At 51.9% G+C, this 15,470-nt stretch overlaps 1 protein-coding gene and 1 long non-coding RNA gene across 11 annotated transcripts in view; one reads left to right on the plus strand and one right to left on the minus strand.

Annotated features, from left to right (window-relative positions):
* The window catches only part of FOXP1 (forkhead box P1), a 376,121-nt gene extending 369,200 nt beyond the window's left edge, over window positions 1-6,921 (minus strand). For 9 of the 10 annotated variants that reach the window (XM_064519202.1, XM_064519196.1, XM_064519200.1 and 6 more), the window contains exon 1: window positions 6,768-6,921. The gene's annotated coding sequence lies outside the window, so the exon portion shown is untranslated. Of the gene's footprint in view, window positions 1-5,965; window positions 6,170-6,767 lie in introns of those variants that run through there. The other variant, XM_064519192.1, reaches the window with a different exon arrangement.
* An 18-nt stretch (window positions 6,922-6,939) lies between these two features.
* On the plus strand, window positions 6,940-8,289 carry LOC135329713 (uncharacterized). Its single transcript, XR_010391296.1, has 2 exons — window positions 6,940-7,190; window positions 7,956-8,289. It is a non-coding gene; the product is annotated as an uncharacterized LOC135329713 (long non-coding RNA).
* The last annotated feature ends 7,181 nt before the right edge of the window (window positions 8,290-15,470 follow it).

Consider the following 15,470-nt stretch of genomic DNA (forward strand, 5'->3'; position numbering starts at 1 on the left):
TTATCTCCATCTTTTTAATAGAGACATGACATTCTACTTACTGCTCTGCTCCCTCTGTTTATCTCTCTCTTAACAACACTTCGGCATCACCAGCTCCGCTATCTAAATCAGCAATAGCGCGTCTCCGGTCGCGTAAAGCCGGGAAGGGTTTCCCGAGATGCCTTGGGAAGCCCGACTGCTCCAGTGCAGCCACGTGCTCATGTGCTTCACCTGCTAATTAACGAATAAACAGTTTGGGTGAGGAGCTGGGAGAGGGGACCCCAAAAACTCCGTGGGGAAGACACGGGACCCTGGCTCTCGGCAGCAACACGACGAGGCGGCGAGGGGTCCCGCGGGCCCTCGTGCTCCGGGAAACGCCTTCACACATCCTCCAAAGCGCTGGGGGGGTGGGAAACCATAAGGACTTTGTCTGAAAAATCAACTAAATCAGCAGCAGCAACAGAGCCTGCAGCACGGTGCTCCGGGCCATTTCACCCGTAGCCGGACCCACAGAGGAAAGTCGACTTGAAGATTACACATCTGACGCTGTCACGCTGCGAATACCGTAAAACGTGAGTGCTTTGCATGAGATGCCTGCGTTTTCAGAGTTTACACCTGAATTAGCAGCAGCTCTAAAGTAACTTATGGAGGAAATAGGCACTTCTAATAAAAACACAGCAGTGACAAGTATTGTGCAGAGAGACCGATTAACAGTAAACAATACACTTGAGGATCATCTGAATAAAACGCTTTATGTATTTGTATTACTTTCCGAGACCATTCCGACTGAATGGGAAACGGGGAGGGGAAAAAAGAGCCTACAATTAGTTTTAGAAGAGCACTCCCAGAAACGCTGCAACGTATCAGATCTATGTAAATATTTTATGATATGGGTTCCATTTCAGTAGATCTGTCAAGATATTTACAGGGCTTGACAGTATTTCTGTCTTTAATTAAATTTTCACACACATACTTTAATGTAATTTAAATAGATTATTAGTTGTCAGAATATAGTATAAATTTTGTTTACGATTTAGTTACTTTAAGTACTTACATTGAGGAAACTCATTTAACCCCCTGACTGAGTAGCATTAAGTGTTGAGATGAGACTTCTAAAGAGCTTCTACTGCCCTTTGCACTCTCGCAATAATCTTAAATTACTACAACTTAATTGCAATTTCAAGGCACTAAAACGGAGATGTTTTAAAAACGGCACAGGGAGGGTCAACAAGAGGAGAAAAATTATTTAGTCCTGCTCAGGTACCAGATGCTTTGTACAGAGACGAGCTGATTCTGGCCCGGCTCCTCCGTTTTCTCTGTTCAGTAGGATACTCCCTTCGTTTTCAGGATGGGACCGAACAAAAAGTTATCCAGATTATTCTGGATTCTTGCCACACACAAACAGCCGTTATACATAAGTCTGTTCACTCGCATGCATGGGAGAGACCGGTGCCAGGAGAGCAGAAAGGCAAAACCCTGGAGCACATTTGCAGAGAAGTCTGCACGCTAACAGAGCCAGCAGCTTCTGTAACTCGGTAGGTCCAACGCATAGGTGAGAAAAAAGGACACACGTTAAAGACATCCCAATCGACAAATATCCGAGCTCCTAAAAACGGAACAGCTTATTGAGCCTTCAGCACAAAATCTATTTCCCCCCTCCCCCTTTTAATTAAAACACTACAGAGTCCCCACAATTAAGTTTTTCTCTAAAGGCTGTATGGGTTATTCCACCCTGGCTTTCCCCATACATGATACCGGCATCCCCTTGCAACCCACTGTAGCTGCAATCACCACCGCAGCGATCGCTGCGGGAGTCAGACGGCACGGGAGGTTGTGAGAGCAGGAGGCTGCGAGCAGCGTTTCTGTCCGTGCAAAGGAAAGCAGTCCTAGCAAACACCAAATCTTGCAATTTCCTATTGCAACGAGACATTATATAAGGATTTGGCCACGAGAGAAACAACGGGAATCACGACTTAAACGCACCGTGCCTTCGGCATAGCTAAGCACTTACACACGTCTTCAAACACATCAAGGCAAGGACGCCGAGCCCGGCCACGCTCTTCTGAGCACACGAGCGAAGTTTTGCAGCCAGGACCTCTACGAGCAGCTGCAAGCGCGTCGCTGATCTCCAGCGCAGGCCGTTTGCAAACCCGCGCCGCACGCGCCTCTCGCACATCATACCTCTGCTAAACCGCGCGCGGGGTGTGAAAACGTGCTGGTGTGAGCGGAGGGGGAAAAAAAAAAAAAAAAAGAGGGAGAAAACTTAAAGTTTCAGTTATGCAAGTTAGCGACACAGAGCAGAAGGCAGAGGCAGCGCAGCCCCAGCCGGCCCCCGCGCCTCGGCCTGCCCCGGATGGGCCCGGGGCCACGCGGGGCGGCTGCCCGGGGGCGCGTGCCAGGCCGCCCGGCTCCCCTCGGCAGCCGGGAGCGCTCGAGGAATAATCACCAGGCGCCGCTTAATTCAGAGGCAGGCTCGCGCGGCGATGGCGAGCGGCACGCCGGGTCCCCGAGCCGCGGCCGGGCCCCATCCTGCTCCCCGCGGCGGGGGCACGCCGGCAGGCCAGGCCAGGCCCCAGCGCAAGCGCTTCCTCCGAAAAGCAGCCCGGCTACCTGCGGCGGGGGGGGGGGGGGGGGGGGGACCTCAGCGCATCTTCTCCCACCCTGCCTCGGCTGCATTAGGGAAAAAAAAAAAAAATCCAGCTCAGTGCCTCGAAGTTGCAATTAAATCGCAGTAATTTAAGATTATCGCAAGAGCAAAGGGCAGTGGCAGCTCTTCAGCAGACTCCTCTCACCACTTAATGCTACTCAGGCTTGGGGTTAAATGAGCTTCTTTAGTATAAGTACCTTAAAGCAAGTGAATCGTAAACAAAATTTATACTATTTTCTGACAGCATATAATCTATTTAAATTTATTAAAGCTTCTCTGAGAAAATTTAAGATGACAGAAGTATCATTATGTCCTATAAATAACCGGACAGCCTTGCAGAAATAACTGTATTTTACATACATACTCTACATATGTGTGTGCATATGTTATTTCATTTGATATACAAATACATGCTCAAAAGGCATTTCACAAAAGGAATTACATTATCCGGTTCAATCTCTCAATATAAATGACCACAAGCAGTAAGGACATTAAATGCTAAGCTATATTCCCTAAATTTACCTTTTTACTACCACCCTTTTCCTTAATTTTTACAATACCATAAAACAAGAATAATTCCGGAGCCAAAATGTTTACAGTATTTCATACCAAAGATGATAATGCAAATTTAAGCTCTTAAAAAAAGGTGAGCCTCTCCAACAGAAAAGCATATTGCAGCCTATGCTGGGTAATAAAGTCCAATGTATAATTCTTTGCTCAACTTTCCTGTTCCTTCTCTTACCGGTATAAAAATTGGCTGAGTTACTATTACCAGTGGAACAGATTTAAACAGAAAATGTTTATAGTTGTTAAAAAACATTACCCATTACCCAAAATGGCTTAATAGCATACATGTGCATGTTTAACACACATACTTTTTATTGTCTAATTAAAGTATATGCCATAAAAAAACTACAGGCTTTATAATAAGTTATGCAGTATGGTTATGAAACCTTACCTTATAAAAAGTATAAAGTACTTATTGTGTGATCTGCACTGCTAACTAAAGAAATACTTATGTGGAAAGGTTTGGGACTTTTTAATTCTTCAGTACATGTGTACTTGGTCTGCCTCCCGCTTAATATACGTTAGGGTAACAGCCTTTTTCCTCAGATTTTTTTAATAGATATTTCCATTGTTTTAGAATGCTTTAAATAAATGAAATAGGTGGCACATCTGTAGAGTTTGCAGTGAAGAGTCTGAACACAAACATGAAAGTGTCAAGCAACAAAAATAACCTAACTTGCACTGGTTCAGTTTGATTAACATTTGTATCCGATATGTTTACTACAGCAAAACCTAGTATCAGCTAATATCCCTTACTACCATTTCCACCGAAAAAAGCTACACAGTAATTGAATCTAATTTAGCTATGCAGTCAAGTTATACATAGTTTCACAAAAATCTTGGAATATCGGAAATAAGGTGCCCCCTGACTGGTTGGTAACATGCTTTGGAAAAAAAAATGTTAGAAGTTTTGTAAACTCTAAGAACTCAGTCATATAAAATACAATGCTTTACCACAACTAAACTCTTCTATTATACATCATTACAGCACTTACACACAGAGGAAAGAAAAAAAAATCCATGTTTCCTTACAATTCAGAGATCCAGAAATACAAAGCTGAATTCCACAGAACTTTTACGCTGTTTTCATTATATTAGTGAAACGCCTTCTCCTCTGCGGCTCTAGACAGCATAAATAAAATCAAATCCTAAGTCACTCTCAAAGTGTACACACCGCAAGCCAAATCACTAGCACTCCAAATAAAAAAAGACCAAAAGCCCAACTCATACACAACAACTAACTTTGCAGTCAAAACCTTAAGCAACAGAAAACCTTGTTTGAAATAGTAGTTATTTTTCTCAAAGTTATCCTTTGGTTTCACAACAAAGCTCAGCATTTGTAATGGTCCATTTCTGCATAAGTGAACATATAGCCTTGCTGCCTGATCGAATAGTCCAGAGCTTTCAGTGAGGCAGCTCCTGACAACAGCCCAGCAGCAGCTTTGTTTGATCTCTCCTGCCTTCCTTAATCTGGGTTGTCAAGGTTCACTTGTTGGAGGCTGTTTACTTTACTTTTTCAAAAAAAAAAAAAAAGTGATTTTTTTTTTCTGTCTCTCATACAATGACTAATCCAAAGACTAAGGGGGAAGAATGCTGCCAATGCAAGATGTTAAAGCTACAATACCTTTTTGCAATGAGATTTTAGCCGACACCTTTTGAATGGTAACCAGCGGACAGCTTCCTCCCCCAGCCCCCGGGTCCATTCAGCACGACTGTGAGATAGTTTAAATAAAATGTGCAGAGGAAAAGATGCCGAGGAGAGAAATTGAAACCAGTAGTCCTGATTTCCCCTTCTCCCAAATTTAGCTGCAAAGATGCAGACTACCTCCCTGCGTGCACTTACTTCTCTGGCAACTCGAGTTATTTCAAAACCCCTCAAATTAGAATTATAAAAAAGCAGGAGCTTCTCAGCAGTAGCAGAAACTGTAAAATAATATCATGTCTAGTGAAATGCCTGTTTTCCCTCCACCAAAATTAAAGCAAACCGTGGATTAACAGCACAAGAAGCAAGTTTCTTCGACGACGTACTTGAAAGTTTGTCTAATTAGGAGACTGTCATTAGTGACAGTAACAGTTTGTTAAAGCAGGTAAAACCCAAGTTTAGAAAAACTCTATGGAAAGCAGACACAGCCCAGAAATTTTTTTTAATACTTATAGCCGTCCAGTCCTCTCGAAAGCAGAAGGCTACGCTGCGCAGACAGCACGCTACGAGCAGCATCTACGCGTTACTCATTCAAAGAGCAGCTACCAAAAATGAAACCTTAAACTTGGGAGCGCCCAAGTTGGGCTGCTCCGAGCAGCGGCACCTCCGGGAGGCGCGTTGCGCCCAGCGACGGCTGCCGACAGCCCTCGGCGAAACCGGGGGGGGAAGAGAAGGGGGGGAAAAGTAGCCCCACTCGCCTTCGCTCACCCGAAGCAAAAACCTCGCGATTGAAACCCTGCGGGCGAAGGCGCCGGTGCAGCCGCGCTCGCAGCCCGCCCGGCCCCGGGACCCGCGCGCCCGCTGGAGCCCGAGCGCGGCCCCGGGCGGGGACAGCGCTTCGCTCCGCGCCGCTCCGCTGCTTTGCTGCTTATTTTTTGGAGGGGAGGCAAAAAAGAAAAAAAGAAAGCGTGGGGGGGGGGGGGGAGAGGCGCGGACTCGCCGCTCGGACGCCTCCTGCACCGCGCACTCTCGCGGCGCCCCCCCGGCGGAGACGGGCTGCGCGGTGCTGCGCGGCGCGGCAGGTGCGCGGGGCGCCGCGGCCCAGCCCGGCCCGGCCCGGCTTTACTTACCGGGCGCCGGCGGCCGCCCCCGGCGCTGCGGCGCGCAGCGAGCCGCGGCTCCGTCCGCCGCGCTCCGCTCCGCGGCTCTGCGCGGGCAGGGGAGGGGGGGCGGCCCGGGGCGCGGCGGGATGCGCGGTCCCCAGCAAGTTGCGCCGGGGCTGGGCTGGGGCGGCGCAGATGTTTATTCAGACACTTCGTCTCCGGGGAGAAAAAAAAAAAAAAAAGAGGAAAAAAAAAAGCAAAAAAAAAAGCGGGGGGAGGCGAGGGGAGCCGAGGATGCGCAACGCTCCGCGCGGGCGGAGGGGGCAGCGCGGGCGCGGAGCCGCAACAGGTGTCCGGGGGGAGCGGGGCGGCGCGGCGGGGGGGGGGGCACGGCCCCGCCGCAACTTCTTGCCCGGAGTGGCGAAGTTGAGGGCGTGCGCGCCCCTTGCGCGGCGGCGCAAGGCGGAAAACGGGAAGGAAGCGCGGAGCCGGGGGCGGCGGCGGACACAGGGGCAGGAGGCGCCGCACCCCCCCGCGCCCCCCTCACCCCGCGCAGGGTGCGCGCAAGGCGGCGGCGGCGGCGGCGGGGGGGAAGTTTCCAAAGTGGGCGGGGAGCGGGGGGGGGTCCCGCGGGGAGGGGGCACTCCGCGCCCGCGCAGCGCCCCCCCGGCGGGTCCCCGCGCGAGCGGCGCGGGCTCGGGGCGGGGGGGGGGAGGGCGCGGGCGGGCACGTGGGGCCGGGAGGGAAGGAGCGAGCGGGGCCGCGCAGGGGGGAAAAGTGCAACAGCCCGGGAGGAGCCGGGAAAGTGGAGGGGAGACGCCGGACTCACCCGCTGGACCCGGCCTGCGGCTGCCGAGCACGGGCGGCCCCGGCGCGGGCGGCGGCGAGCGGGGCGGCCTCTCCGTCCCGCGCCCTCCGGCCCTCCTCCTCCTCCTCCCTCCTCCTCCTCTCCTACTCCTCCTCCTCCTCCTCCTCCTCCTCCTCCTCCTCCTCTCCTCCTCCTCCTCCCGGCCGGCCTCCCGGCACGCCGAGCCCGGGCGGCGCGCTCCGCCACACAATAAATAACAATAGAGCGCTCCGCGCGCCGCCGCCGCCCGGGGAGCGCGCGCGCGCCCGCCCCGCGCGCCGCCCGCGCCCCCGCGCGCCGCCCCGCGCCGCCGCGCCCGCGGCCCGGGGGCGCCCGCCCGCCCGCGGAGGGACATGTTGTTATTTTTTGCTGTTGTCAGTCTCTGACGTCACATCCACCTGCTGGGTAAACAAGGCTCGGTGCAAAGGGGGGGGGAAATCAAGAAAAAAAAAATAGGCAGAAAAAGGCGGCGGGGGGGGGCGGAGCGGCGGCGCCCCCGGCCCCGGCAACTTTGCTGCGGGCGCCGCCCGGCCCGCGGGAGCTGCGCGCCCCCCCCCTCCCCTGCGCGGATCCGGCGGCCGCGCGGAAAGTTGGGGAGCGCGGAGCGGGCGCGCGGCCCCCCCCCCCGCCCGCCGCCGCTGCGGCGCCGCTGGAAAACTTGGGCGCAACTAAGTTAGCGATAGCGGCGGGCTCCGCGCGCGGGCGGGGGTTGCCGCGGCCGCGCAGCGCGCAGAGCCGGGCGCGGTGCGCTGGGCAGCGCGGCGCCTCCGCCCCGCGCGGGCGCCGCGAGCTGCGCCGGGCGCCGCGCTGGCTGCGCGGGGCGCCGCCGCCGGGGCCGCCGCCCGCGCCCGCAGCGCCTCCGCGCCGTCCCGCGGCCGCTCTCTCCGCGCCCCTTTGTGTCCGCGGAGCCGCCTGGGCCCAGCGGCGCCGCCCGGCCGCCCCGCGCCGCGGGGGACGGCGCAGCGGCCGCGCAGCAGCGCGCACCCTCGCTGCGGGCCGCGGGCCGGGCAGCGCCGCGGCGGCGGGGACGCGGCGCCACCTCCCGGCAGCGCGGGGCGCGGGGCCCGCCGCGGCGCTCAGCCCCCGTCGTTATACTTTAAATAACTAGTTGGAAAATCGTGGCAAATAGGTGTTTGCAAAGACGATTTTTTTTTTTGGCCGCACTTTAAGCGGGATCTTTGGAGGCGGCAGGGAAAGCGCCGGGGCTGCGTCGCCGGGAAGGCACAACCGTCAAAAAGTGCCACGATCAACCTGCCGCAGCAGCCCAGCGCGCCCGGCTGAAGTACAGCTCATCGCACCGACGTGTGACCAAAACTAGCTTAAAAAAACACTTGGAGTCAAAGCTTTGGTTGTTTTGCTTGATCTTTTTGCTTGTATCTGTCTTCGGTAGGGAGATAAAGGAGATGAAACTGCTAAAAAGCACTTTTCAAAGCTCCCCCCCTTCACTGTTCTGAAAAGTATTTGTTTTACATTTCATCCTGGAATAAACATTGTTTATTGGAAACTGCTTCGTCCCTTGTTTGTAGCGACGCAAATCTAAACCAGTACATCAACTCTGTAAAACGTGATTAATTCCGCAGACAATAACAGCGGTGGGACTTCTGCCTCCCCCTCCGCCGACGGAGCTGCTAATTGTACTGGAATTGTTTACTGCTGTGTTGTTTTACAAGTGCCTGGAGAAAGATGCTTGATATTCCCACCACCGCCACGAGCATCCCAAGAGCAAACGCTCTGCCGAGTTTGGCAAGGGTGCGCGCGGGCTGCAGCCACGGCTTGTTAGCTGAAAAAAATTATGGAGGTGATGACGCCTCCGTAATTATAGGTGTTACTTGTTGTAAAGTCGGAATGTTTTCCAAGCTCCCGGAGCGCCACACCTCCGGCGGCCCCGGTGCCGGGCCGCCGCATCCTTCCCGTCGCAGTGGCTGGCTTACGAGGCCGTGCCCATCGCATCGCCGGGCCCGCGCTGCGTGTGTCCTCGCCCCGTCCCGCGCCTGCCCCTCTGCCTCCTCCACTGTCGTCCTCCCTTCTATGAAAAGTTGAGATCTGCAGTGTCACCAAAGAAAAAAAGTTGGACATATTAAAAAAAGGACAAGTATATTGGTTTCGCAGCTTGGTTTTATGACTTGGGAGTTTTTCAAATCTCCCGACTTTCCCACAGTGCTCCGAGAGCCCGCGAGCGCCCACGTGCCGGAGCTGCACCAAAATCTCCGTCCCAGGGAGAAGCCCAAGGTTGCTGAGCTCTTCCATCCCCTGCTTTATGCTTAGGCCTGGGGTGAGTCAGAGCAGTCGGACAACAGATACTGTGCAAAGAGGTGGAAGAGGCCGTTTTGCCCTTCGGATGGCCTCGACGTGAGCAGGTGAATGGCACAGGACGTGTCTTGGGCCCGGATACCTTGCAGGAGGCGAGGGGTTGACTTGCCGACCCCCACGACAGAAGATTTTAGGAGGCAGAGAAGGCCGGCGTGGGGGCCGGTCCCAGGGCTGTCGGCAACACCCGCACCAGCTCGGAAGGAAAAATAAGGGGACATAACTCAAATCTCAAGTTGGGAGAGGAGAAGGAAGAAGAGAGGAGAAGGAAGAAGAGAGGAGAAGGAAGAAGAGAGGAGAAGGAAGAAGAGAGGAGAAGAGAATTGACCCCAATGAGAACTGTAGCCAGACCTAGATATTTTTTAAAATTAAAATATGGTTTTACAATATATCAATGAAAAAAGAAAAGTTTCTGATCTAAACAAGCTGGCCTTTCAAAACCGAGGGCAGTTTCAGACACCGGGTAGCACAAGTTGGGCACAAAATAGACTACGGGTTACCAGCGCTCTGGTGCGAGTCTTTGGGTTTGCAGTGCTGGCGCGAAGACGTGAGTTTTGGATCAAGCCAGCCTCCGAGGGCCTCCGCAGCAGACCGAAAGGCCAGCTTCCCACGTCCTTATCCATGCAAATCCACTCCATCCCTCGAGGTGTCCCTCCAGCGGCAAGAGCATCGGAAGCCACCAGGGACAACTTTTCTCCAGCACATCTCCGTTTGTCCCAAGCTGCCAGCCGACACCTCGTTCCTTTTCCTGTGGGGGCAATGAACAGCCACTGCATTTGCACCGGACTATTAATCTGCCTGAATTTGGTAGAGATTCTTACATGAATATTCATGAGAATTAATGTCATCTAATTCCTATTGCTTCCTGAGTATAATTACGTGCCGTACGTGAATTGGCAACCACCACAAGATGTCCAATCTTGTTGAAAGTCTATGACCAATTAATTTGAAACACCACAAGGCGCTGGGGACGTGCAGAGCGCTGCCGGCACGCGCAGGCTTCCTTCAGCAGAGGAGATGGGCCGCAGAGGAAGCTTATAAAACAAGATAGATTTATCCTGCAGGAAGCAAACAGTGGCGTTAGTGATGGAAAATACGATAGGGGTACTTTAATACAAGTTTTTCAAGATATTTATCTACAAATAGGGACTATACGTGAAATTTTTATTTTCTTACCAAAACTTACTTTCCCCTTTCTTGCCTATTGAAAACATCTTTCAGGACCTCCTATTTCTGGCCTCTTTTGAGGCCACGGACCTTCTCGGAAGACCTTCAGTGCCACCAGCACCCTACAAATAAGAAATGCCCAAATCCAAGCCCCCTTCCTCAGAGCAATCCACGTGCCAAAGTTCCCGCTGTTCCTCTAATAATAAAGCCGTAATCAGCTCAGACTTAAAGCAAAACGCGTCTGCAGCGCTAGCGCTACCAACCCGTGCCGTAACATAGCAAGGACTCTTCCCAAAATATCTGGGCTTGCCCCGTCGCAGTCGGACACGCTGGAGTTCAGCCCTCTGTCAACGCTGCCAGCGTCTCCGGACCTCCCGCGCCCCAGCCCAGGGGCAGAGCGCAGAGGCGAAGGGAGCGGGATTATTCGCGTTACTAAAACATAACGTAGTGTTTAAACAGAGAACGTAACAAAATCCTGCGCAGCAAAAGAAATAGTATTGTTTATCGGTTAAATGCAAAACCAGCTCAATCTCCTGGAAAGCAAGATGAGGCTTTTTTGGTGCATGTGACTGACAGAGTCACGAAAAATTGTTCCATTGCGGTGGCTGTGCCCCTTCTAGAGGGCTGATGCTCTTTGCGGCTCCTGATAAACCAACTGGCAATTTATTTGGGGGGGGGGGGGAGGGAAGTGACTCAAAACTGAACACAAACATCTAAAAAAAACCTTGCAAAACCAAAATCCAAGAACAATTTCATTTTGAGTCAACCCAAAGATTTCACTTCAATTTTGATTTTTCGGGGGAATAAAAAAAGCCCCCCCCTCCCTTTACTTGCAAATAAAATTAAAGGACATTTTGAACACAAAGTAGTTTCAAAATGAAAAATCAAAGCGTTTCATGTCAGAAGTGTCAAAACTAACAGCTTCAGCATTTGTCAGAGCTTTTTTGAGTTTTTATAAATGACAAGTTTGGCACGCGTGCGCCAACCGTTTTGGTGCTGCTGAATCTGCATTTTTGCACGCAGAAATGGTTGGGCAAAGTCGCCCGCGCCCAGGCGGCCTTGGCAGCTCCCTCTGTTCGGGGCCGCGGGCGCCCGGCCGCAGACCCCCGCGATTGTCGCGCCGCGGCAGAGCCCTAGCGACGCCTGTCACCTCCTCTTCAGCTTATTAGTATTTCACCGTTTGGTTTTCGGGACGTCGCAAGCCTGGTCTTCTTCAAAACTAGTCCGCGGGAGAAGGAGCAAAGGTTGGGCCTGGAGGTCTTCTGCTTGACGTGCTGCCGTGTGACAGGCTGCCACGTACCTCTTCCTACGACGACGACAGGTAGTTTATTAGCCTGGTGCATTGCAGCCTTTGCCGTAGCAAAGTTGCATGCTAAGCTCCTTTTCATTGGCTTGCAACCATCCCAGAGCGATCTCCTCCGAAAAATGTTTTCTCCCCAGAGGTTTGCCCAAGTTTCGGTCACTACTTCCGTAGCAGGACGGCCGGAGCGGGAAGAGAAGGAAGTCTCTAGCACCTGAGATTCAGCATTTAGTTTAGAAGCTTTGAGTTATACGACATGCTATTATAAAAGTTTACTAATGGGGCCAGTTCATGAAGCGTGGACAATATGAGCAATTGAAATTATTCTTGCTGTTAAGCCCGCAACCCTCCAGGTTTTGCACGTCTGCTTCCAGCATAGCCAACATCGCTGCAGGTTTGGGACAGTGTCTAAAAACAAGAGGAAGGGGGAGAAGAAAAGTTTTGCCATAACCGTGCGCAGGCCCGGCTTCACCCCTGTAGATAACAGACACCTGTCTTTTGCCAGCAGATTTCTATGATACTTTCTACATCTCTCTGATGACAGCATCACTTTTTTTGCTGCATCTTGACAACTTCTAATTAACCCAGTCTCTGCATCTTCAAAGTTTCTGCAGAAAAATCACAGTACTTCTCTAGAGCAAGAGATCAAACTCAAAACGCTATCGCTTCCCCAGACTCCCAGCGCAGCCTTTGCTCCACGGGGCTGCCAAGCCCCCCGGGATAACCCGGATCCGCTGGAAGCCGGGTGCGGAGCTGCCAGCGGTGGACAGGGCACGCGGGCAGCAGCGCTCGCAGGGTGAACTGGGGCCTCACTCCCAGATTCAGTCTGCTCACACCCACAACGACCTGGAGGGAAACAAGTGCTCACCCAGTTAGAAATCCCGGGATCCTACCCCAAAGCAAACGCAGAGGTCTCGAGCACTGGCAAGCATTAAACCACCTCCTTTCCTGCCCCTCTTGGAAGGCTGCCGCCTTCGCGGTGCGAGAGATGAAAGTGGGTTTCTTGCCTCGCGTCGGCACTTCTGGGACTGCGGACCTAAAATTGTCAGATTTTAGGATTTAGGTGGAGCACACAGCGAAACCCCTGCGAGGACACACCACGGGTCCGGTTCCTAGTGGCATCACCAGTCCCATCTCGGCGCGATGGTGTCCTCACTCCCTGCCCTGCCTGTTACTGAAACGATCCCCTGCGGCCGGCAAAGGAGATACAGGTAGCCACAACTTCCCTGTGACGGATGTCTTTGTTGATGCTGTCTCAAATGGCCAGAATAATATTTCATCTTAACTTCCCCACCGTTATGACTTTGTTAATGCAAAGGCCCAACGTCAAAAATGATTAAACCTTTCACTCTAGTTACGTATCTATGAAAATAGCAGCCTCCCTTGTCTTGGAAGATAAACACTACCAGATGCTCCAGTAAGCACCAGGAAGAGGGAAAAAAGAAAAAAAGAAAAGAAAAAAAAAAGAGTGGTCAGGAGAAGGAAAGGGCTGAAAATAAGTTGGAAATAACATGGAAAAAGAGATCAGAAAAGTAATTTCCTGGTCGTTCCTACTACGTGGCAGCGAAGAGGTTAAACCCCAGTATGCTGCCATCTCTAGACAGAATTGGTTGTTATTGCATTGATAAAACCCCGGGTTGTGTTTTCCTTGTCCATTTTGACCTGTATCTGACGTTAGCATTGCAAATGATGTCTGCTGCCATTCAACTAGTCAGAGCGAGCGGACAGAAACAAGACAGAGAGCTTAGCAAAGACCATACTAATGGAAGGGGTGGGGAAAAGTCTGATTTACATGTAATTAATTATTATTTGTGTAAAAACCATATCATTGTGGTGGTTCTTGACATCATTTAAAGCCTCTCTTCAAAAGAGGAGTCTCCCCTGTTAGCGCACTCATCTTCTTTTCTGTGCTGCGAGTAGGAATTGTGATATGGTGGTATCCTTATTGGCCCATCACCATCACTTGCAGGGCTGACATCGGACTGCCCAAAAGAGCTGAGCAGAATAATCCTGCCTCCTCCTGAACAGATAACTCCGTACGACCAGGGCTTTAGGAAGCTAGCGAGTCATTTGGTGGAGAATTGTCAGATTTTGGGCCAACATCATGCCGAAGATGACAGTTACACATAGCAATCGTGGAGAAGGTTGGGATGGAGCTTATACAATGCTTAAGTCATTGGTTGGATTTCAGTGCTCACCTAGCCCAGCCCCAAAGTATCTTGGCAATATGGTCCTAGACACTCTCCAGCAAAGACAAAAGCTCCCACAGGGAGACACTTCTCCTTCCTGAGCAAAGGAAACCGCCCACAAAACCGCCCACAAAAATGAAGGGCGGCTGCACCCCAGCGCTTGCAAAATCCAGCTGTCTCAGCCGTCGCTCCGGTCCGGCCTCCATCCCCATCCCTGCCCTCGCGCTTTCACAGGAGCGAGGTCAAACCTCAAGTGCCTCGCTCCTGGGGCAGCGTGACCCAATTTACCTGGGCTCTGCTGGACAAGGCCAACGCGGGGGGACGCTTAGGGGCAACGTCTCGCTACTTCTCTCTAATTTGCCAAGGGAGCTGCTGGGCAGGAAGTTCAGTTAACCCCAGTGGTGGGAGGGACGGATTAAAGAGAGCTGGACTCGAAAACAAGCAGGTCTCAAGCAACCTTCTTAATGAAGAAAAACAAACCACGGAGCTAATTGGGTACAGAGCTAAGTGGCTAAGTCCACTGTGCAGAGGTCAAACCTTCCCAAAAACATGCTGTTCTGTCCCAAGCGATTTCCAACCAGGGCCAGCTGCTGTGTTTCTCTCAAAGAACAGGGACCCTAGGCCAGGCCAGGGCCTCCATACAGCAGAGCTGTTTCTTTGCTGAAGACCTCCTCGCTGCCGTAGGATTTTGATCCTGATCCCTCTCCCAGTGCTGACCACAGCAGCCCGAGGGGATGAGCTAGCTTGTCCAGCATCGCCCAGTCCGAGAATGAGCCCTGGTATCAGTAGGGACCTGGTACCCCAATGAAAGAAACAGATTTCTCCCGATAGATCTCATCTTCTCCTTTGCATTATTTATTTTGCCAAAAGCAGGAAAAGCTGCTACCTTCATCGATGCCATCAGCTTGGGATTCAGCAAACTCAGCTCACACGCGGGCCACAAGTGACATTCAGAAACATTTTGCCTCTCCAGAAGGCAGGAGGGTCAGTTTGTCTTGCTGTTTACTCAGTTGCACTTTTTATATGCTTTCCATTTTTGATATTTTTTGCCTGTATCCTAACCAACACGTATCAGGTTCTGCTACAAAGACTGGGGGTTTTTTTGTTGGTCTTTTTTCTTTTTTTTTAAATCACATTTACCAAAGGGCTAAGGAGGCCAATGTCTCTGTATGCTGACCTGCAAACTTTGAATGAGGTCAGCAAAGGGACCATTTCTCCTCCCGAGATTAGCACAACCATAGGGCAGAAACATCATCGGAGCTACCAAAAGCTCTCTCCCTCTGGTGGGCCTAGAGACCCTCTGTTTTACTGCAAACCCTCTGCCTCTCCGCGGCTCAGCATTGCTCTCTGCCATCTTTGCACATCATACGTTTGCAGAGTGAAGACGATGTTCTGGATCCCAAATTTCAGACTTTCAGGAGGGCTATTATTTTTGCTGCGGGTTTTTTTCAGAGAGGAGGAATGATGCAAATGGGAATCCTCACACCCAAGAGCCTCCTGGCTGTTTATTGCTGCACAAGGTAATTCTCTGGCTGGCATATTACAGCTTCCACCCCGATACTGCGAGAGTCCGAGGAACATTTCCACCCCCTCTGACTCGGTTACTCACATCAAATACCTTGTTTATGAAGCTCAGTTCTACAAAGCCCGACCTGGAAGTAGGTATTCACCTTCCCAAATACAAGCACTTCTGTCATAATTTCTTTTAAAGTCAAAGCTGAT

The sequence above is a fragment of the Dromaius novaehollandiae genome, chromosome 12 (assembly GCF_036370855.1).
Source record: "Dromaius novaehollandiae isolate bDroNov1 chromosome 12, bDroNov1.hap1, whole genome shotgun sequence".
NCBI classification, from domain to species: Eukaryota; Metazoa; Chordata; class Aves; order Casuariiformes; family Dromaiidae; genus Dromaius; species Dromaius novaehollandiae.